Source organism: Giraffa tippelskirchi, chromosome 8, assembly GCF_054371585.1.
Source record: "Giraffa tippelskirchi isolate mGirTip1 chromosome 8, T2T-mGirTip1v1.2.pri, whole genome shotgun sequence".
Lineage (NCBI taxonomy): Eukaryota > Metazoa > Chordata > Mammalia > Artiodactyla > Giraffidae > Giraffa > Giraffa tippelskirchi.
The window spans coordinates 65,940,663-65,962,168 of NC_137282.1; the positions used below are offsets into that span (position 1 = coordinate 65,940,663).

At 55.0% G+C, this 21,506-nt stretch overlaps 1 protein-coding gene across 1 annotated transcript in view; it reads left to right on the forward strand.

Moving 5' to 3' along the window:
* The window catches only part of LOC145517098 (uncharacterized), a 437,457-nt gene that overhangs the window by 109,552 nt on the left and 306,399 nt on the right, over window positions 1-21,506 (forward strand). The window contains exons 35-40 of the mRNA XM_081519356.1: window positions 3,978-4,235; window positions 4,852-4,963; window positions 11,617-11,874; window positions 12,492-12,603; window positions 19,257-19,514; window positions 20,131-20,242. The gene's annotated coding sequence lies outside the window, so the exon portion shown is untranslated. The remainder of the gene's footprint in view (window positions 1-3,977; window positions 4,236-4,851; window positions 4,964-11,616; window positions 11,875-12,491; window positions 12,604-19,256; window positions 19,515-20,130; window positions 20,243-21,506) is intronic.

Consider the following 21,506-nt stretch of genomic DNA (forward strand, 5'->3'; position numbering starts at 1 on the left):
GGCCAGTGCTAGAGCTGTGGGAGAAGCATCGTTTGCCCGCAGGCCAGCCTTGGCATGTGCGTATCCCGGGACAGAAAGCTTCCAAGAGATTCCCAAAGAATACCCAGGGTCGGATGTCTTTTGGGACTGAAGTGTGCAAGATGGGGGGTGGGGGGTGTGAGGCCAGCGCTTGCTGCAGGCCCAGCAGCAGCTTTCGGGGACTCGTCCCTGTGTAGCTCAGCACCCCCTCCGCACACACTCCCGTACACCAGCCCCAGCGTCCTCACCTCTGTGCTCTGGCGTGCTGGGCTCCAGCTCCTCCTGCTGCCTCAGAGGCCGGGGTTCTCGGGACTCTGGGTCGGAGCCGGGTGTGCTGAGCTCCGTGGCAGCCTCAGACTGGGCCGCCGGGTGTATCCTGGGCGGTGTCTCGGCAGCAGGCCTTCCCCGCCTCCGCTTCGCCCCCGGTGGGGCTGATGCCTCCGTGGGCACGCTCACCTGGAGCCTGCACTGGGCCTCACGGGCGGGGGGGTGGTGCTCCGACCCCTCCCTCCGGGAGCTGGATGGGGTGTCCCCGTCCTCGGCCTCATCACGTGGGAAGCTCTGCAACGACAGTGACCGTCAGCCAGCCATGCTGGGAGTTTTCCGAGCTGGGCCTGGCCAGTGGAGCCGCTGCTTCTGCCTGCTCGAACTTCTCTGCCCAGAAGGGTCAGAGAGGTGTGTCTGCTCAGATCCCCACCCGGGAGGAAAGAGACCCACCTGAGGGTGTGAGGTCAGCCTGGGCGGCCGGCCCTGCCCGCACTCTCCCCATCCCGCCCAGCATGCTCTCCCCTGGGGTGTGGACACAACTTGTCCGCAGGCTTCTGACCCCACATCCGCCTGGGCTTCCTTGAGGGAGACACACCCCGAGAAACCTGCATCCACACACACAGGCAAAGGACCCGGTGTTTCCGGGTGGCATGGGAGAGGTGGCCTGCCCCGGCCTGGGGCTCCCCGTGTTACCTTTCTGTTTCTCCGGGCAAAGGGCCAGAGGCGTCTCGGGGGTGCCCTGAGCCAACGTCGACAGGGTGCCCACGCACACTGCCTGTGAGCTCTCCTGAGGCCCCGGCCTCTGGGCAGGGGCAAACAGCAGAACATCTCGGCAGCAAGTGATCTGGCTGGGGGCTCCTCTCCGCTCTCGAGGCCTGGATACCCGGGTTGCGGGTTCTGTTGGGTTCTGTTGCCGGCAGGTGACATCATTTCCTGGGGTTCGTGCTGAGGTCCCTTCCCCAAAACTTCCCAAGGGAATCTCTGGGTTTCTGACTGCTCCACCACCACCCTTAAGCCATGTGCAGGCACAGTGACACCCACCCAGCCCAGCCGACAGCCCTGGGGAGGCCTGGGTGCAGCCAGGGCCTGAGCTCCGAGGGCCCCGCTGCTCTCAGACCAGGCTCCTTCTTCTCATAAGTGGTGTGGCCCTGGACAAGCATATGCCCCTCAGGGTTTCCCCAGTCTCTCCATCTGCAGAGTGGCGGTCATTCTCCCATCTGCTTCCTAGGTCTGTCGGCCTACGAGCAGCTCCATGCCTTTCCACCTGGGGCCGATATCACGTGGAGCGTGTGCGCTGAGACTTCAGAAAGAAAGATTCCTTCCTGGGCTGACACAGCACAGAATGGGGCAGAACGAGGCCTCGATGTGCCGTGGTACCCAGGAAAAGGCACTCCCCCTCCTGACTGTTTTGAGACCCCGCGTCCAAGTTGGAGGACCGAAAGGAAGACTCGAAGGTCTCCCTCTCTTATAGAAAAGAGTGGCCAACTTTCTGGTCCTCTGTTTCCATTGAGATTCTGTTCAAGTGTCCCAGCTCGGCTTCTGCGGGTGGCTGAGCTTCTAATGGCTCCCTGCGTTCTTGTCTTTTCCTCTCCAAACCTTCCGTCCTTTTCCCCCTTCTGGGGTGGATGGGCGCTGTCATTGCTTCTACCTTCGAGACAGATTGATGAAAAGTCTGGACCATCGACTCCTTTCCTCTCTTTGGTTCCGTGTCTCTCTCTGGCTGTGTCCCTCTCTTTTCCTTTCTCAATTCAGTCTGTGTCTTCCTCTTTCTCTCTCGTGTGTGGACGGATGGATGCTAGGAATGCACGTGTATATGATTAGATGAGGGTTATGTTTTAGGGATAGGTTAGAGGGAGAGAAAGGCTTTAGGTCGGAGTTGGTCATGGGGGAAGGGTCAAGGGTGGTGGTGGTGTTTCTTGGAATCTGAGTGCTGTGCATTCTTCGTCTCTTTCCATATGAACCCCTTCTCAGATACACCACTTGCAAGGAGTCTCTCGTGTTCCGTTTCCTCTCTTTTGCATTTGTGAATGCTTAGCTTCTCTGTTGTGAAGAGGTTCCATTGGATGGAAACCCATTGGTGTACTTCGTGTACCTCTTTCCCTTACTTGAAGAGACCCATTTCTACCTCCGCCCAGCAAATGGCAAGGAGACTCTGATGTTAAGGAGCCTTTGACCTACGCTTCTTTCTAGCTATCTCATGACATCAGCCTTTAGGGTGAGGTTTTCCCCGATATTGAGGTGGTCTGAGATCAAAACCAATAGCGTTCTTCAGATGTAGCTGTCTGGTTTTCCCATGGACATGTATTGAAGAGGCTTTCTTGTTCCCATTTGGATATTCTCCCCTTCTGTGTCAGAGATGAGTTGAGCATGGATGCTGGGGTCTGTGTCTGGACCCTCAACTTTATTCCATCGATCTGGATCTGTGTGTGTTGTTGTATTCCCAATAGCATACTGTCCGGCTCCTGCTGCTGCTGCTGCGGCTAAGTCACTTCAGTCGTGTCTGACTCTGCGCGACCCCATGGCCTGCAGCCTACCAGGCTCCTCCGTCCAGGGCATTTTCCAGGCAAGAGTACTGGAGTGGGTCGCCATTGCCTTCTCCGATACTCTCCTGAGGATCCTAGTTTGGTCGTCTAATTTCCTTTCACACAACCTTGGATGCCCGTATCGGGGCTTTTTCGTCGGATTGTATTGACAATTTAGGCTCTTTTCTGTTTCCGTACCCCTTTTGCAATTCTTGGTTGGGTGCGAAAATGCATTGGCATTTTGGGAGGAATAGCATCGAAGCTGTGGATTGCCTTGTGGGGCTGGGATATCATTTTCCAAATAGGAATTCTTTCAAGCCCTGAGCACAGCTTCTCTTTCCAGGGATTGGTGTGGGCTTGATCTTCCTTCTTCCATCTCTCGCCGTTTTGTGAGAACAGGTCCTTCCTTCCCTTCTGGGTTAGATGGACCCGTGGGGATCACTTCAGTGAATGGCATTGTCAGTGGGGGTGATAATTCCCTTCTCATTGGAAGACTTTGCTGTGAGTATTAGAAATGCAAGTGATTTCTCTTCCCCTTCCTCCCTGTCCATCTCTCAGAGCCACCGGGAAACAGAGGCCTCACCCAGGGTCACACAGGCCTGAGGAGGTACAACTAGACTGTTGATTCTTCAGGCCCTCAGTGCTGGACATCATCCGGGATACTCTGTGTGTGTCTTCCTCAGTCTGGTGTCCCTTCAGACCTTTCCCTAGTTTTCACAGGCTTGTTGTGTTGGTGTTCTTTGTCTGTTTGGAGACACATCCTTGATAAGCTTTGTGTTTCCACTCATTCGTCTCGCGATGTATGACCTGTCTTTTGCTTTTGTACTGAGGTCTTTCCCACAGTAGATATCTTTGATTTTGCAAAGTGCACTGTATTCTCCTGGTTTTTTTTGTGGACTGCCTTTTAGTTTTGTGTGTGAAGACTCAAAGCACGTGTCCGGTTTCTGCTCATTGTTCCTCTAGATTTGTGACAAGTTTTCATGGAATGTTTGTCTAGGGATAACTGGAAGTGAACTCGGTGTAAGGTGTCAAGTCTCCATCTCCATTCATGTCATCCCCTGCAGTTTCCAATACCCTGTTCCTGAGTGGTTTTGGAGACCTTGTGGGAAGTTTGCTTGCATTGGAGTTTGCGTTTCCACCTTGATTAACTTCACACTGTTCTGCCCTCAGGGACACTGTCAAGGGGGAGTGAGGAGCAGCCTGCACTTCCAGCTGTGAACACACGGTGGGGCGAGTGGTGCTCTCCCCTCTGGGAGCCCCAGGCCACAGGCATCCCAGTGAGGAGCCAGCTCTGTGCTCAGCTGAAAGGAGTTAGTCTCTCAGGAGCCTCTGAGCCCTTCCGTTTGGATCACCCAGGGTGGGCATTTACTGTGACAGAACAAATTGCCCTGAATTCCATGGACGGAAGAGCCTGGCTGTGTAGAGATCGTGAGTTGCCGTGAATCAGACACAACTGAGGACACAAAAATTCAATAGATTAAAACACTTTTTGGGGGCGGGGGGGGAGTGAAAGGGGGTGATGTGGGGTTTTTTTGTCTTATAAAATAGCCAAGGGGAATCTAGTTTAAACCTAAATTCACATATATGGGATAGGTATAGCTCTCCGTCACCCTATTAAAAAAACTACTAAACTTTTCTGAAAGTTTATTTTGTAGCTTCCTTGAGCACTTCATTGTGAAGCATTTTTTTTTTTTTTCTGAGACTTTGGCCTCATTAAAAAGTACGGTTTGCCTTTACTGGATAATTTTGTTCATTGGTTTCTTAGGGAATCTTGGTAATATTTGAGTTTCCTGGGGAGTATGGTCACATGACCTGGCCCTGGCCAATCGGTGCCTTCCACCTCCTTGGCCACTGTGATTGGCTCCGGACTGGGGCAGTGCCCAATCGGGGCTGAGGGCCGGGCCTCACGTTAGAAGCCAGGGGAAGAGGAGCTCTCGTCCTGCTCGGGTAGGGGAAGGGGTGGGGCCGGGTGAGGTCAGGCTCCAGCAGTGGGAGGGGCGTGAGGTCCGCCTGCGGCAGTTGGTGACCTTCCTGCTCCCCTCAGGGCAGAGCCGCCGGCGTGAGAATGAGGGCGCTGCTGAGCCCAGGGGCTGGGATGGCCTGTTGCTGCTGTGGTCCCAGAGCTCCACCCGAGACCTGAGGGAAGCCGTCTGCCCGTGAGTCCTCTCCCGCTTGTCTGTCAGCTTGTTTGAAACATGCTGGGTTTTCTGCCCAGCTGGCTAAGGGGAGTCCCTGGAAATGCAAGGGTGTGGGTTTTGGCAGACTTCAGGGAAGACATGCCAGATGAGCCTGGGAGACTCCAGCTTAATCTGGATTCAGGAGATATCTCTTCGGGCCAGCTAGTAATTGTAGGATAAGCCTAATGAGTCTTCACAGGATGAAGAGAGTAACGTGCCAAGGTAGCAATCGATGTCCTCATTCGAGAGGATGAAGCTGGTGCTCAGAGAAGGGGGGAACTTGGCCAGAGCAAGGACGTGTGCACCCAGACAGAACCCCCAGATCCGGCCATTGGAGCTCAGGGAGGCCACTGGTGTGGCTTGTCCCTGTGGCAGGGGCCGAGGCATGCAGCCCACCCTGATTCCTGCAGGGGCCTGACTTGGGAAGTGCCATCTGGTAGCTTTGAGACTCACCAAACCAAATTGCACTGGAGAGAGGAAGGACACCTTCCTTCATCCACCCCCCACCCCCGCCGGATTCCCACATACCCTGACCCCTTTCTCTGGATTTCGGAGCCATTTCCAGAGTCCCGCTCATATGACCTCATTCGAAGTGCACTGTGGACGAGCTGCCATCTGCAGCTGCTACCACAGAAGCCAAGGGCTTTAGCTCCCGAGTACCTCCCTTCCTTTGGAACTTGGGGGCCCTCTGCTCCCCACTTGCACACCACAGACCTTTGCTGAGGATTGTGGGGACCCTCACTCAGTTTGCAGCACGTTGTAGCCATCCCTGTCCTCTCAATACCTCCCTTGAAACTCAGCTTGTGAGCTCCTTTGGAGCAGCGTGGCCCACCTGCAACGCTGCAACGGAAGAGACACAGCTGACAGTGAAACAGCAGCTTAGATCTGACGGCCGGAAAGCTCTGTCAAAAGGGACCTCCCTCTTCACACCGTAGAGGCTCTAGGAGCCGTCAGGGTTTCGGAACCAGTGCTGGGGCCAAAAGGACTCCACAGCTGTTTTCCTTCCTGGGGAGGGTTCTGGCTCGAGTGGGAATGGCTCAAGTCTCCTAAGGTTCTGAAAGCCCACTGTGTGCAGATTCACGGTACACAGAGAGCGGAAGGTGGAGTCCTGTCCTGGAGGTGGTCACAGCTCTCGGATGAGCCAGGCAGGCAGGCAGGCAGGGCATGAGAACACCTGAGCTGCCTTGATGAGTCAATGGTGTGGGGGCAGAGGAAGAGAAGCCGGTCTGCTCCCTCGTGTGGTGCCCAGGGCAGGTTGTCCCCAGAGGAATCCCTTACGACAGTGAGGACTATCACGGCTGTTTCCCAAGGGGTTCTGTCAGTGCGTGTCTTCCCCGGAGCGGTCAGGCCGTCTCTAAAATACACTGGCCATGGGCATTGCCTCTCCTTGGAACTTCCCATCTGTTTCTCTTTTTTATGGAACAGTGAATTTCTAGAGGGGTTCTGGGCCACAAGGATGTTGGGTCATTTTCTAGCCTTCTGTCATGAAGAACGCTTTCCTGGGCGTTGGGGTGGTTTGTTGTAACAGCTCCCTTTCTTGGCTTCTTTTGGGAGCTGGTGCAACAAGAGGAGCTCAGCCTCTGCCTTCTGGCTGAGATGTCACCCTTCAAACAGCAATGCCTGCCTGGAGATAATGATGGAATTTGCCAAAAGGGCTTCGTTTGGCACGTGGTATCTTGAAAGGACGTACAACGTCCTTTCAGCTATCAAAGGCTAGTTCAAAGGACATAAACATGAGAACTCTCCAGTGGAGTCTTACAGTAGGTGGAGAGTCCGAAAAAAACTCCTTCAGTCATTTCACTGAGAGTCATTGATTGGGGACACCAAGAATATAGGAAAGAATACAGAAAGAAAAGATGAAATTGTGTTCAGGATCGGGCGGAGGGATGAACAGGGCATGCTTGCCTTGAATCCAGGCTTTGTTTGGGGGTGGGGCATACAGATGGAACGGGTCTGAAACTACAAAGTGGTGATGGTAACACAGTATCACCAGAGTTACACAACAGTGTTCCCAAATTGCAACAATGATGAAAAAGTTTACTACTCCCAACTTAACCAACAAAAATACAGGAAACCATGCAAAAAAGAAAACATCACCAGAAAGGTGGAAACAAACCAAATACAAAGCAGTTCGGGGGAAAGGAACTCCATGTCCCCTGGGGGCAGACCGAGCTGACGGCGTCCACGGTGAGCAGACAGGGATGGAGGCTGCAGAGCCGACCGCTCCCCTGGACGTGGTGTTTCCGGCAAGGGCTCTGGGTCTCTGTCCAGAGCGGGGGCTCGTTCTCCCTGCAGGGGTGGGTGAGTCATCGTGGGCGTCTGGGTGTTGCGCGGGAGCGAGGGCAGGCTCTCCCTGCCGAGGCGGTGACTCCTCCTCTGCCTCGGGTTCTCCTGCCAAAGGCCGAGCAGGTAGAGGTGCACGTGGAGGTGGAGGTTCTGGCTGAGGGGGTGGGACATCAGTGCCTGGGGCTGGGGGTCCTGCAGGCACGGAGATCCGATCTGCCCGGTGTGCTGGCCAGTACCCAGCTGGCCTGGTGTCTCTGCGAGGGCAAGTCTCGGTTCTCCATCTGCCCTCGGTGGATCCCTGGGTCCTGCACCTGGAGCCACCACCTCTGTAGGGACAGGTCTGGGAAGTGGAGCCTGGTTCCAGTTGGAGGCCAGTGCTAGAGCTGTGGGAGAAGCATCGTTTGCCCGCAGGCCAGCCTTGGCATGTGCGTATCCCGGGACAGAAAGCTTCCAAGAGATTCCCAAAGAATACCCAGGGTCGGATGTCTTTTGGGACTGAAGTGTGCAAGATGGGGGGTGGGGGGTGTGAGGCCAGCGCTTGCTGCAGGCCCAGCAGCAGCTTTCGGGGACTCGTCCCTGTGTAGCTCAGCACCCCCTCCGCACACACTCCCGTACACCAGCCCCAGCGTCCTCACCTCTGTGCTCTGGCGTGCTGGGCTCCAGCTCCTCCTGCTGCCTCAGAGGCCGGGGTTCTCGGGACTCTGGGTCGGAGCCGGGTGTGCTGAGCTCCGTGGCAGCCTCAGACTGGGCCGCCGGGTGTATCCTGGGCGGTGTCTCGGCAGCAGGCCTTCCCCGCCTCCGCTTCGCCCCCGGTGGGGCTGATGCCTCCGTGGGCACGCTCACCTGGAGCCTGCACTGGGCCTCACGGGCGGGGGGGTGGTGCTCCGACCCCTCCCTCCGGGAGCTGGATGGGGTGTCCCCGTCCTCGGCCTCATCACGTGGGAAGCTCTGCAACGACAGTGACCGTCAGCCAGCCATGCTGGGAGTTTTCCGAGCTGGGCCTGGCCAGTGGAGCCGCTGCTTCGGCCTGCTCGAACTTCTCTGCCCAGAAGGGTCAGAGACGTGTGTCTGCTCAGATCCCCACCCGGGAGGAAAGAGACCCACCTGAGGGTGTGAGGTCAGCCTGGGCGGCCGGCCCTGCCCGCACTCTCCCCATCCCGCCCAGCATGCTCTCCCCTGGGGTGTGGACACAACTTGTCGGCAGGCTTCTGACCCCACATCCACCTGGGCTTCCTTGAGGGAGACACACCCCGAGAAACCCGCATCCACACACACAGGCAAAGGACCCGGTGTTTCCGGGTGGCATGGGAGAGGTGGCCTGGCCCGGCCGGGGGCTCCCCGTGTTACCTTTCTGTTTCTCCGGGCAAAGGGCCAGAGGCGTCTCGGGGGTGCCCTGAGCCAACGTCGACAGGGTGCCCACGCACACTGCCTGTGAGCTCTCCTGAGGCCCCGGCCTCTGGGCAGGGGCAAACAGCAGAACATCTCGGCAGCAAGTGATCTGGCTGGGGGCTCCTCTCCGCTCTCGAGGCCTGGATACCCGGGTTGCGGGTTCTGTTGGGTTCTGTTGCCGGCAGGTGACATCATTTCTTGGGGTTCGTGCTGAGGTCCCTTCCCCAAAACTTCCCAAGGGAATCTCTGGGTTTCTGACTGCTCGACCACCACCCTTAAGCCATGTGCAGGCACAGTGACACCCACCCAGCCCAGCCGAGAGCCCTGGGGAGGCCTGGGTGCAGCCAGGGCCTGAGCTCCGAGGGCCCCGCTGCTCTCAGACCAGGCTCCTTCTTCTCATAAGTGGTGTGGCCCTGGACAAGCATATGCCCCTCAGGGTTTCCCCAGTCTCTCCATCTGCAGAGTGGCGGTCATTCTCCCATCTGCTTCCTAGGTCTGTCGGCCTACGAGCAGCTCCATGCCTTTCCACCTGGGGCCGATATCACGTGGAGCTTGTGCGCTGAGACTTCAGAAAGAAAGATTCCTTCCTGGGCTGACACAGCACAGAATGGGGCAGAACGAGGCCTCGATGTGCCGTGGTACCCAGGAAAAGGCACTCCCCCTCCTGAATGTTTTGAGACCCCGCGTCCAAGTTGGAGGACCGAAAGGAAGACTCGAAGGTCTCCCTCTCTTATAGAAAACAGTGGCCATCTTTCTAGTCCTCTGTTTCCATTGAGATTCTGTTCAAGTGTCCCAGCTCGGCTTCTGCGGGTGGCTGAGCTTCTAATGGCTCCCTGCGTTCTTGTCTTTTCCTCTCCAAACCTTCCGTCCTTTTCCCCCTTCTGGGGTGGATGGGCGCTGTCATTGCTTCTACCTTCGAGACAGATTGATGAAAAGTCTGGACCATCGACTCCTTTCCTCTCTTTGGTTCCGTGTCTCTCTCTGGCTGTGTCCCTCTCTTTTCCTTTCTCAATTCAGTCTGTGTCTTCCTCTTTCTCTCTCGTGTGTGGACGGATGGATGCTAGGAATGCACGTGTATATGATTAGATGAGGGTTATGTTTTAGGGATAGGTTAGAGGGAGAGAAAGGCTTTAGGTCGGAGTTGGTCATGGGGGAAGGGTCAAGGGTGGTGGTGGTGTTTCTTGGAATCTGAGTGCTGTGCATTCTTCGTCTCTTTCCATATGAACCCCTTCTCAGATACACCACTTGCAAGGAGTCTCTCGTGTTCCGTTTCCTCTCTTTTGCATTTGTGAATGCTTAGCTTCTCTGTTGTGAAGAGGTTCCATTGGATGGAAACCCATTGGTGTACTTCGTGTACCTCTTTCCCTTACTTGAAGAGACCCATTTCTACCTCCGCCCAGCAAATGGCAAGGAGACTCTGATGTTAAGGAGCCTTTGACCTACGCTTCTTTCTAGCTATCTCATGACATCAGCCTTTAGGGTGAGGTTTTCCCCGATATTGAGGTGGTCTGAGATCAAAACCAATAGCGTTCTTCAGATGTAGCTGTCTGGTTTTCCCATGGACATGTATTGAAGAGGCTTTCTTGTTCCCATTTGGATATTCTCCCCTTCTGTGTCAGAGATGAGTTGAGCATGGATGCTGGGGTCTGTGTCTGGACCCTCAACTTTATTCCATCGATCTGGATCTGTGTGTGTTGTTGTATTCCCAATAGCATACTGTCCGGCTCCTGCTGCTGCTGCTGCGGCTAAGTCACTTCAGTCGTGTCTGACTCTGCGCGACCCCATGGCCTGCAGCCTACCAGGCTCCTCCGTCCAGGGCATTTTCCAGGCAAGAGTACTGGAGTGGGTCGCCATTGCCTTCTCCGATACTCTCCTGAGGATCCTAGTTTGGTCGTCTAATTTCCTTTCACACAACCTTGGATGCCCGTATCGGGGCTTTTTCGTCGGATTGTATTGACAATTTAGGCTCTTTTCTGTTTCCGTACCCCTTTTGCAATTCTTGGTTGGGTGCGAAAATGCATTGGCATTTTGGGAGGAATAGCATCGAAGCTGTGGATTGCCTTGTGGGGCTGGGATATCATTTTCCAAATAGGAATTCTTTCAAGCCCTGAGCACAGCTTCTCTTTCCAGGGATTGGTGTGGGCTTGATCTTCCTTCTTCCATGTCTCGCCGTTTTGTGAGAACAGGTCCTTCCTTCCCTTCTGGGTTAGATGGACCCGTGGGGATCACTTCAGTGAATGGCATTGTCAGTGGGGGTGATAATTCCCTTCTCATTGGAAGACTTTGCTGTGAGTATTAGAAATGCAAGTGATTTCTCTTCCCCTTCCTCCCTGTCCATCTCTCAGAGCCACCGGGAAACAGAGGCCTCACCCAGGGTCACACAGGCCTGAGGAGGTACAACTAGACTGTTGATTCTTCAGGCCCTCAGTGCTGGACATCATCCGGGATACTCTGTGTGTGTCTTCCTCAGTCTGGTGTCCCTTCAGACCTTTCCCTAGTTTTCACAGGCTTGTTGTGTTGGTGTTCTTTGTCTGTTTGGAGACACATCCTTGATAAGCTTTGTGTTTCCACTCATTCGTCTCGCGATGTATGACCTGTCTTTTGCTTTTGTACTGAGGTCTTTCCCACAGTAGATATCTTTGATTTTGCAAAGTGCACTGTATTCTCCTGGTTTTTTTTGTGGACTGCCTTTTAGTTTTGTGTGTGAAGACTCAAAGCACGTGTCCGGTTTCTGCTCATTGTTCCTCTAGATTTGTGACAAGTTTTCATGGAATGTTTGTCTAGGGATAACTGGAAGTGAACTCGGTGTAAGGTGTCAAGTCTCCATCTCCATTCATGTCATCCCCTGCAGTTTCCAATACCCTGTTCCTGAGTGGTTTTGGAGACCTTGTGGGAAGTTTGCTTGCATTGGAGTTTGCGTTTCCACCTTGATTAACTTCACACTGTTCTGCCCTCAGGGACACTGTCAAGGGGGAGTGAGGAGCAGCCTGCACTTCCAGCTGTGAACACACGGTGGGGCGAGTGGTGCTCTCCCCTCTGGGAGCCCCAGGCCACAGGCATCCCAGTGAGGAGCCAGCTCTGTGCTCAGCTGAAAGGAGTTAGTCTCTCAGGAGCCTCTGAGCCCTTCCGTTTGGATCACCCAGGGTGGGCATTTACTGTGACAGAACAAATTGCCCTGAATTCCATGGACGGAAGAGCCTGGCTGTGTAGAGATCGTGAGTTGCCGTGAATCAGACACAACTGAGGACACAAAAATTCAATAGATTAAAACACTTTTTGGGGGCGGGGGGGGAGTGAAAGGGGGTGATGTGGGGTTTTTTTGTCTTATAAAATAGCCAAGGGGAATCTAGTTTAAACCTAAATTCACATATATGGGATAGGTATAGCTCTCCGTCACCCTATTAAAAAAACTACTAAACTTTTCTGAAAGTTTATTTTGTAGCTTCCTTGAGCACTTCATTGTGAAGCATTTTTTTTTTTTTTTCTGAGACTTTGGCCTCATTAAAAAGTACGGTTTGCCTTTACTGGATAATTTTGTTCATTGGTTTCTTAGGGAATCTTGGTAATATTTGAGTTTCCTGGGGAGTATGGTCACATGACCTGGCCCTGGCCAATCGGTGCCTTCCACCTCCTTGGCCACTGTGATTGGCTCCGGACTGGGGCAGTGCCCAATCGGGGCTGAGGGCCGGGCCTCACGTTAGAAGCCAGGGGAAGAGGAGCTCTCGTCCTGCTCGGGTAGGGGAAGGGGTGGGGCCGGGTGAGGTCAGGCTCCAGCAGTGGGAGGGGCGTGAGGTCCGCCTGCGGCAGTTGGTGACCTTCCTGCTCCCCTCAGGGCAGAGCCGCCGGCGTGAGAATGAGGGCGCTGCTGAGCCCAGGGGCTGGGATGGCCTGTTGCTGCTGTGGTCCCAGAGCTCCACCCGAGACCTGAGGGAAGCCGTCTGCCCGTGAGTCCTCTCCCGCTTGTCTGTCAGCTTGTTTGAAACATGCTGGGTTTTCTGCCCAGCTGGCTAAGGGGAGTCCCTGGAAATGCAAGGGTGTGGGTTTTGGCAGACTTCAGGGAAGACATGCCAGATGAGCCTGGGAGACTCCAGCTTAATCTGGATTCAGGAGATATCTCTTCGGGCCAGCTAGTAATTGTAGGATAAGCCTAATGAGTCTTCACAGGATGAAGAGAGTAACGTGCCAAGGTAGCAATCGATGTCCTCATTCGAGAGGATGAAGCTGGTGCTCAGAGAAGGGGGGAACTTGGCCAGAGCAAGGACGTGTGCACCCAGACAGAACCCCCAGATCCGGCCATTGGAGCTCAGGGAGGCCACTGGTGTGGCTTGTCCCTGTGGCAGGGGCCGAGGCATGCAGCCCACCCTGATTCCTGCAGGGGCCTGACTTGGGAAGTGCCATCTGGTAGCTTTGAGACTCACCAAACCAAATTGCACTGGAGAGAGGAAGGACACCTTCCTTCATCCACCCCCCACCCCCGCCGGATTCCCACATACCCTGACCCCTTTCTCTGGATTTCGGAGCCATTTCCAGAGTCCCGCTCATATGACCTCATTCGAAGTGCACTGTGGACGAGCTGCCATCTGCAGCTGCTACCACAGAAGCCAAGGGCTTTAGCTCCCGAGTACCTCCCTTCCTTTGGAACTTGGGGGCCCTCTGCTCCCCACTTGCACACCACAGACCTTTGCTGAGGATTGTGGGGACCCTCACTCAGTTTGCAGCACGTTGTAGCCATCCCTGTCCTCTCAATACCTCCCTTGAAACTCAGCTTGTGAGCTCCTTTGGAGCAGCGTGGCCCACCTGCAACGCTGCAACGGAAGAGACACAGCTGACAGTGAAACAGCAGCTTAGATCTGACGGCCGGAAAGCTCTGTCAAAAGGGACCTCCCTCTTCACACCGTAGAGGCTCTAGGAGCCGTCAGGGTTTCGGAACCAGTGCTGGGGCCAAAAGGACTCCACAGCTGTTTTCCTTCCTGGGGAGGGTTCTGGCTCGAGTGGGAATGGCTCAAGTCTCCTAAGGTTCTGAAAGCCCACTGTGTGCAGATTCACGGTACACAGAGAGCGGAAGGTGGAGTCCTGTCCTGGAGGTGGTCACAGCTCTCGGATGAGCCAGGCAGGCAGGCAGGCAGGGCATGAGAACACCTGAGCTGCCTTGATGAGTCAATGGTGTGGGGGCAGAGGAAGAGAAGCCGGTCTGCTCCCTCGTGTGGTGCCCAGGGCAGGTTGTCCCCAGAGGAATCCCTTACGACAGTGAGGACTATCACGGCTGTTTCCCAAGGGGTTCTGTCAGTGCGTGTCTTCCCCGGAGCGGTCAGGCCGTCTCTAAAATACACTGGCCATGGGCATTGCCTCTCCTTGGAACTTCCCATCTGTTTCTCTTTTTTATGGAACAGTGAATTTCTAGAGGGGTTCTGGGCCACAAGGATGTTGGGTCATTTTCTAGCCTTCTGTCATGAAGAACGCTTTCCTGGGCGTTGGGGTGGTTTGTTGTAACAGCTCCCTTTCTTGGCTTCTTTTGGGAGCTGGTGCAACAAGAGGAGCTCAGCCTCTGCCTTCTGGCTGAGATGTCACCCTTCAAACAGCAATGCCTGCCTGGAGATAATGATGGCATTTGCCAAAAGGGCTTCGTTTGGCACGTGGTATCTTGAAAGGACGTACAACGTCCTTTCAGCTATCAAAGGCTAGTTCAAAGGACATAAACATGAGAACTCTCCAGTGGAGTCTTACAGTAGGTGGAGAGTCCGAAAAAAACTCCTTCAGTCATTTCACTGAGAGTCATTGATTGGGGACACCAAGAATATAGGAAAGAATACAGAAAGAAAAGATGAAATTGTGTTCAGGATCGGGCGGAGGGATGAACAGGGCATGCTTGCCTTGAATCCAGGCTTTGTTTGGGGGTGGGGCATACAGATGGAACGGGTCTGAAACTACAAAGTGGTGATGGTAACACAGTATCACCAGAGTTACACAACAGTGTTCCCAAATTGCAACAATGATGAAAAAGTTTACTACTCCCAACTTAACCAACAAAAATACAGGAAACCATGCAAAAAAGAAAACATCACCAGAAAGGTGGAAACAAACCAAATACAAAGCAGTTCGGGGGAAAGGAACTCCATGTCCCCTGGGGGCAGACCGAGCTGACGGCGTCCACGGTGAGCAGACAGGGATGGAGGCTGCAGAGCCGACCGCTCCCCTGGACGTGGTGTTTCCGGCAAGGGCTCTGGGTCTCTGTCCAGAGCGGGGGCTCGTTCTCCCTGCAGGGGTGGGTGAGTCATCGTGGGCGTCTGGGTGTTGCGCGGGAGCCAGGGCAGGCTCTCCCTGCCGAGGCGGTGACTCCTCCTCTGCCTCGGGTTCTCCTGCCAAAGGCCGAGCAGGTAGAGGTGCACGTGGAGGTGGAGGTTCTGGCTGAGGGGGTGGGACATCAGTGCCTGGGGCTGGGGGTCCTGCAGGCACGGAGATCCGATCTGCCCGGTGTGCTGGCCAGTACCCAGCTGGCCTGGTGTCTCTGCGAGGGCAAGTCTCGGTTCTCCATCTGCCCTCGGTGGATCCCTGGGTCCTGCACCTGGAGCCACCACCTCTGTAGGGACAGGTCTGGGAAGTGGAGCCTGGTTCCAGTTGGAGGCCAGTGCTAGAGCTGTGGGAGAAGCATCGTTTGCCCGCAGGCCAGCCTTGGCATGTGCGTATCCCGGGACAGAAAGCTTCCAAGAGATTCGCAAAGAATACCCAGGGTCGGATGTCTTTTGGGACTGAAGTGTGCAAGATGGGGGGTGGGGGGTGTGAGGCCAGCGCTTGCTGCAGGCCCAGCAGCAGCTTTCGGGGACTCGTCCCTGTGTAGCTCAGCACCCCCTCCGCACACACTCCCGTACACCAGCCCCAGCGTCCTCACCTCTGTGCTCTGGCGTGCTGGGCTCCAGCTCCTCCTGCTGCCTCAGAGGCCGGGGTTCTCGGGACTCTGGGTCGGAGCCGGGTGTGCTGAGCTCCGTGGCAGCCTCAGACTGGGCCGCCGGGTGTATCCTGGGCGGTGTCTCGGCAGCAGGCCTTCCCCGCCTCCGCTTCGCCCCCGGTGGGGCTGATGCCTCCGTGGGCACGCTCACCTGGAGCCTGCACTGGGCCTCACGGGCGGGGGGGTGGTGCTCCGACCCCTCCCTCCGGGAGCTGGATGGGGTGTCCCCGTCCTCGGCCTCATCACGTGGGAAGCTCTGCAACGACAGTGACCGTCAGCCAGCCATGCTGGGAGTTTTCCGAGCTGGGCCTGGCCAGTGGAGCCGCTGCTTCGGCCTGCTCGAACTTCTCTGCCCAGAAGGGTCAGAGACGTGTGTCTGCTCAGATCCCCACCCGGGAGGAAAGAGACCCACCTGAGGGTGTGAGGTCAGCCTGGGCGGCCGGCCCTGCCCGCACTCTCCCCATCCCGCCCAGCATGCTCTCCCCTGGGGTGTGGACACAACTTGTCGGCAGGCTTCTGACCCCACATCCACCTGGGCTTCCTTGAGGGAGACACACCCCGAGAAACCCGCATCCACACACACAGGCAAAGGACCCGGTGTTTCCGGGTGGCATGGGAGAGGTGGCCTGGCCCGGCCGGGGGCTCCCCGTGTTACCTTTCTGTTTCTCCGGGCAAAGGGCCAGAGGCGTCTCGGGGGTGCCCTGAGCCAATGTCGACAGGGTGCCCACGCACACTGCCTGTGAGCTCTCCTGAGGCCCCGGCCTCTGGGCAGGGGCAAACAGCAGAACATCTCGGCAGCAAGTGATCTGGCTGGGGGCTCCTCTCCGCTCTCGAGGCCTGGATACCCGGGTTGCGGGTTCTGTTGGGTTCTGTTGCCGGCAGGTGACATCATTTCTTGGGGTTCGTGCTGAGGTCCCTTCCCCAAAACTTCCCAAGGGAATCTCTGGGTTTCTGACTGCTCGACCACCACCCTTAAGCCATGTGCAGGCACAGTGACACCCACCCAGCCCAGCCGAGAGCCCTGGGGAGGCCTGGGTGCAGCCAGGGCCTGAGCTCCGAGGGCCCCGCTGCTCTCAGACCAGGCTCCTTCTTCTCATAAGTGGTGTGGCCCTGGACAAGCATATGCCCCTCAGGGTTTCCCCAGTCTCTCCATCTGCAGAGTGGCGGTCATTCTCCCATCTGCTTCCTAGGTCTGTCGGCCTACGAGCAGCTCCATGCCTTTCCACCTGGGGCCGATATCACGTGGAGCTTGTGCGCTGAGACTTCAGAAAGAAAGATTCCTTCCTGGGCTGACACAGCACAGAATGGGGCAGAACGAGGCCTCGATGTGCCGTGGTACCCAGGAAAAGGCACTCCCCCTCCTGAATGTTTTGAGACCCCGCGTCCAAGTTGGAGGACCGAAAGGAAGACTCGAAGGTCTCCCTCTCTTATAGAAAACAGTGGCCATCTTTCTAGTCCTCTGTTTCCATTGAGATTCTGTTCAAGTGTCCCAGCTCGGCTTCTGCGGGTGGCTGAGCTTCTAATGGCTCCCTGCGTTCTTGTCTTTTCCTCTCCAAACCTTCCGTCCTTTTCCCCCTTCTGGGGTGGATGGGCGCTGTCATTGCTTCTACCTTCGAGACAGATTGATGAAAAGTCTGGACCATCGACTCCTTTCCTCTCTTTGGTTCCGTGTCTCTCTCTGGCTGTGTCCCTCTCTTTTCCTTTCTCAATTCAGTCTGTGTCTTCCTCTTTCTCTCTCGTGTGTGGACGGATGGATGCTAGGAATGCACGTGTATATGATTAGATGAGGGTTATGTTTTAGGGATAGGTTAGAGGGAGAGAAAGGCTTTAGGTCGGAGTTGGTCATGGGGGAAGGGTCAAGGGTGGTGGTGGTGTTTCTTGGAATCTGAGTGCTGTGCATTCTTCGTCTCTTTCCATATGAACCCCTTCTCAGATACACCACTTGCAAGGAGTCTCTCGTGTTCCGTTTCCTCTCTTTTGCATTTGTGAATGCTTAGCTTCTCTGTTGTGAAGAGGTTCCATTGGATGGAAACCCATTGGTGTACTTCGTGTACCTCTTTCCCTTACTTGAAGAGACCCATTTCTACCTCCGCCCAGCAAATGGCAAGGAGACTCTGATGTTAAGGAGCCTTTGACCTACGCTTCTTTCTAGCTATCTCATGACATCAGCCTTTAGGGTGAGGTTTTCCCCGATATTGAGGTGGTCTGAGATCAAAACCAATAGCGTTCTTCAGATGTAGCTGTCTGGTTTTCCCATGGACATGTATTGAAGAGGCTTTCTTGTTCCCATTTGGATATTCTCCCCTTCTGTGTCAGAGATGAGTTGAGCATGGATGCTGGGGTCTGTGTCTGGACCCTCAACTTTATTCCATCGATCTGGATCTGTGTGTGTTGTTGTATTCCCAATAGCATACTGTCCGGCTCCTGCTGCTGCTGCTGCGGCTAAGTCACTTCAGTCGTGTCTGACTCTGCGCGACCCCATGGCCTGCAGCCTACCAGGCTCCTCCGTCCAGGGCATTTTCCAGGCAAGAGTACTGGAGTGGGTCGCCATTGCCTTCTCCGATACTCTCCTGAGGATCCTAGTTTGGTCGTCTAATTTCCTTTCACACAACCTTGGATGCCCGTATCGGGGCTTTTTCGTCGGATTGTATTGACAATTTAGGCTCTTTTCTGTTTCCGTACCCCTTTTGCAATTCTTGGTTGGGTGCGAAAATGCATTGGCATTTTGGGAGGAATAGCATCGAAGCTGTGGATTGCCTTGTGGGGCTGGGATATCATTTTCCAAATAGGAATTCTTTCAAGCCCTGAGCACAGCTTCTCTTTCCAGGGATTGGTGTGGGCTTGATCTTCCTTCTTCCATGTCTCGCCGTTTTGTGAGAACAGGTCCTTCCTTCCCTTCTGGGTTAGATGGACCCGTGGGGATCACTTCAGTGAATGGCATTGTCAGTGGGGGTGATAATTCCCTTCTCATTGGAAGACTTTGCTGTGAGTATTAGAAATGCAAGTGATTTCTCTTCCCCTTCCTCCCTGTCCATCTCTCAGAGCCACCGGGAAACAGAGGCCTCACCCAGGGTCACACAGGCCTGAGGAGGTACAACTAGACTGTTGATTCTTCAGGCCCTCAGTGCTGGACATCATCCGGGATACTCTGTGTGTGTCTTCCTCAGTCTGGTGTCCCTTCAGACCTTTCCCTAGTTTTCACAGGCTTGTTGTGTTGGTGTTCTTTGTCTGTTTGGAGACACATCCTTGATAAGCTTTGTGTTTCCACTCATTCGTCTCGCGATGTATGACCTGTCTTTTGCTTTTGTACTGAGGTCTTTCCCACAGTAGATATCTTTGATTTTGCAAAGTGCACTGTATTCTCCTGGTTTTTTTTGTGGACTGCCTTTTAGTTTTGTGTGTGAAGACTCAAAGCACGTGTCCGGTTTCTGCTCATTGTTCCTCTAGATTTGTGACAAGTTTTCATGGAATGTTTGTCTAGGGATAACTGGAAGTGAACTCGGTGTAAGGTGTCAAGTCTCCATCTCCATTCATGTCATCCCCTGCAGTTTCCAATACCCTGTTCCTGAGTGGTTTTGGAGACCTTGTGGGAAGTTTGCTTGCATTGGAGTTTGCGTTTCCACCTTGATTAACTTCACACTGTTCTGCCCTCAGGGACACTGTCAAGGGGGAGTGAGGAGCAGCCTGCACTTCCAGCTGTGAACACACGGTGGGGCGAGTGGTGCTCTCCCCTCTGGGAGCCCCAGGCCACAGGCATCCCAGTGAGGAGCCAGCTCTGTGCTCAGCTGAAAGGAGTTAGTCTCTCAGGAGCCTCTGAGCCCTTCCGTTTGGATCACCCAGGGTGGGCATTTACTGTGACAGAACAAATTGCCCTGAATTCCATGGACGGAAGAGCCTGGCTGTGTAGAGATCGTGAGTTGCCGTGAATCAGACACAACTGAGGACACAAAAATTCAATAGATTAAAACACTTTTTGGGGGCGGGGGGGGAGTGAAAGGGGGTGATGTGGGGTTTTTTTGTCTTATAAAATAGCCAAGGGGAATCTAGTTTAAACCTAAATTCACATATATGGGATAGGTATAGCTCTCCGTCACCCTATTAAAAAAACTACTAAACTTTTCTGAAAGTTTATTTTGTAGCTTCCTTGAGCACTTCATTGTGAAGCATTTTTTTTTTTTTTCTGAGACTTTGGCCTCATTAAAAAGTACGGTTTGCCTTTACTGGATAATTTTGTTCATTGGTTTCTTAGGGAATCTTGGTAATATTTGAGTTTCCTGGGGAGTATGGTCACATGACCTGGCCCTGGCCAATCGGTGCCTTCCACCTCCTTGGCCACTGTGATTGGCTCCGGACTGGGGCAGTGCCCAATCGGGGCTGAGGGCCGGGCCTCACGTTAGAAGCCAGGGGAAGAGGAGCTCTCGTCCTGCTCGGGTAGGGGAAGGGGTGGGGCCGGGTGAGGTCAGGCTCCAGCAGTGGGAGGGGCGTGAGGTCCGCCTGCGGCAGTTGGTGACCTTCCTGCTCCCCTCAGGGCAGAGCCGCCGGCGTGAGAATGAGGGCGCTGCTGAGCCCAGGGGCTGGGATGGCCTGTTGCTGCTGTGGTCCCAGAGCTCCACCCGAGACCTGAGGGAAGCCGTCTGCCCGTGAGTCCTCTCCCGCTTGTCTGTCAGCTTGTTTGAAACATGCTGGGTTTTCTGCCCAGCTGGCTAAGGGGAGTCCCTGGAAATGCAAGGGTGTGGGTTTTGGCAGACTTCAGGGAAGACATGCCAGATGAGCCTGGGAGACTCCAGCTTAATCTGGATTCAGGAGATATCTCTTCGGGCCAGCTAGTAATTGTAGGATAAGCCTAATGAGTCTTCACAGGATGAAGAGAGTAACGTGCCAAGGTAGCAATCGATGTCCTCATTCGAGAGGATGAAGCTGGTGCTCAGAGAAGGGGGGAACTTGGCCAGAGCAAGGACGTGTGCACCCAGACAGAACCCCCAGATCCGGCCATTGGAGCTCAGGGAGGCCACTGGTGTGGCTTGTCCCTGTGGCAGGGGCCGAGGCATGCAGCCCACCCTGATTCCTGCAGGGGCCTGACTTGGGAAGTGCCATCTGGTAGCTTTGAGACTCACCAAACCAAATTGCACTGGAGAGAGGAAGGACACCTTCCTTCATCCACCCCCCACCCCCGCCGGATTCCCACATACCCTGACCCCTTTCTCTGGATTTCGGAGCCATTTCCAGAGTCCCGCTCATATGACCTCATTCGAAGTGCACTGTGGACGAGCTGCCATCTGCAGCTGCTACCACAGAAGCCAAGGGCTTTAGCTCCCGAGTACCTCCCTTCCTTTGGAACTTGGGGGCCCTCTGCTCCCCACTTGCACACCACAGACCTTTGCTGAGGATTGTGGGGACCCTCACTCAGTTTGCAGCACGTTGTAGCCATCCCTGTCCTCTCAATACCTCCCTTGAAACTCAGCTTGTGAGCTCCTTTGGAGCAGCGTGGCCCACCTGCAACGCTGCAACGGAAGAGACACAGCTGACAGTGAAACAGCAGCTTAGATCTGACGGCCGGAAAGCTCTGTCAAAAGGGACCTCCCTCTTCACACCGTAGAGGCTCTAGGAGCCGTCAGGGTTTCGGAACCAGTGCTGGGGCCAAAAGGACTCCACAGCTGTTTTCCTTCCTGGGGAGGGTTCTGGCTCGAGTGGGAATGGCTCAAGTCTCCTAAGGTTCTGAAAGCCCACTGTGTGCAGATTCACGGTACACAGAGAGCGGAAGGTGGAGTCCTGTCCTGGAGGTGGTCACAGCTCTCGGATGAGCCAGGCAGGCAGGCAGGCAGGGCATGAGAACACCTGAGCTGCCTTGATGAGTCAATGGTGTGGGGGCAGAGGAAGAGAAGCCGGTCTGCTCCCTCGTGTGGT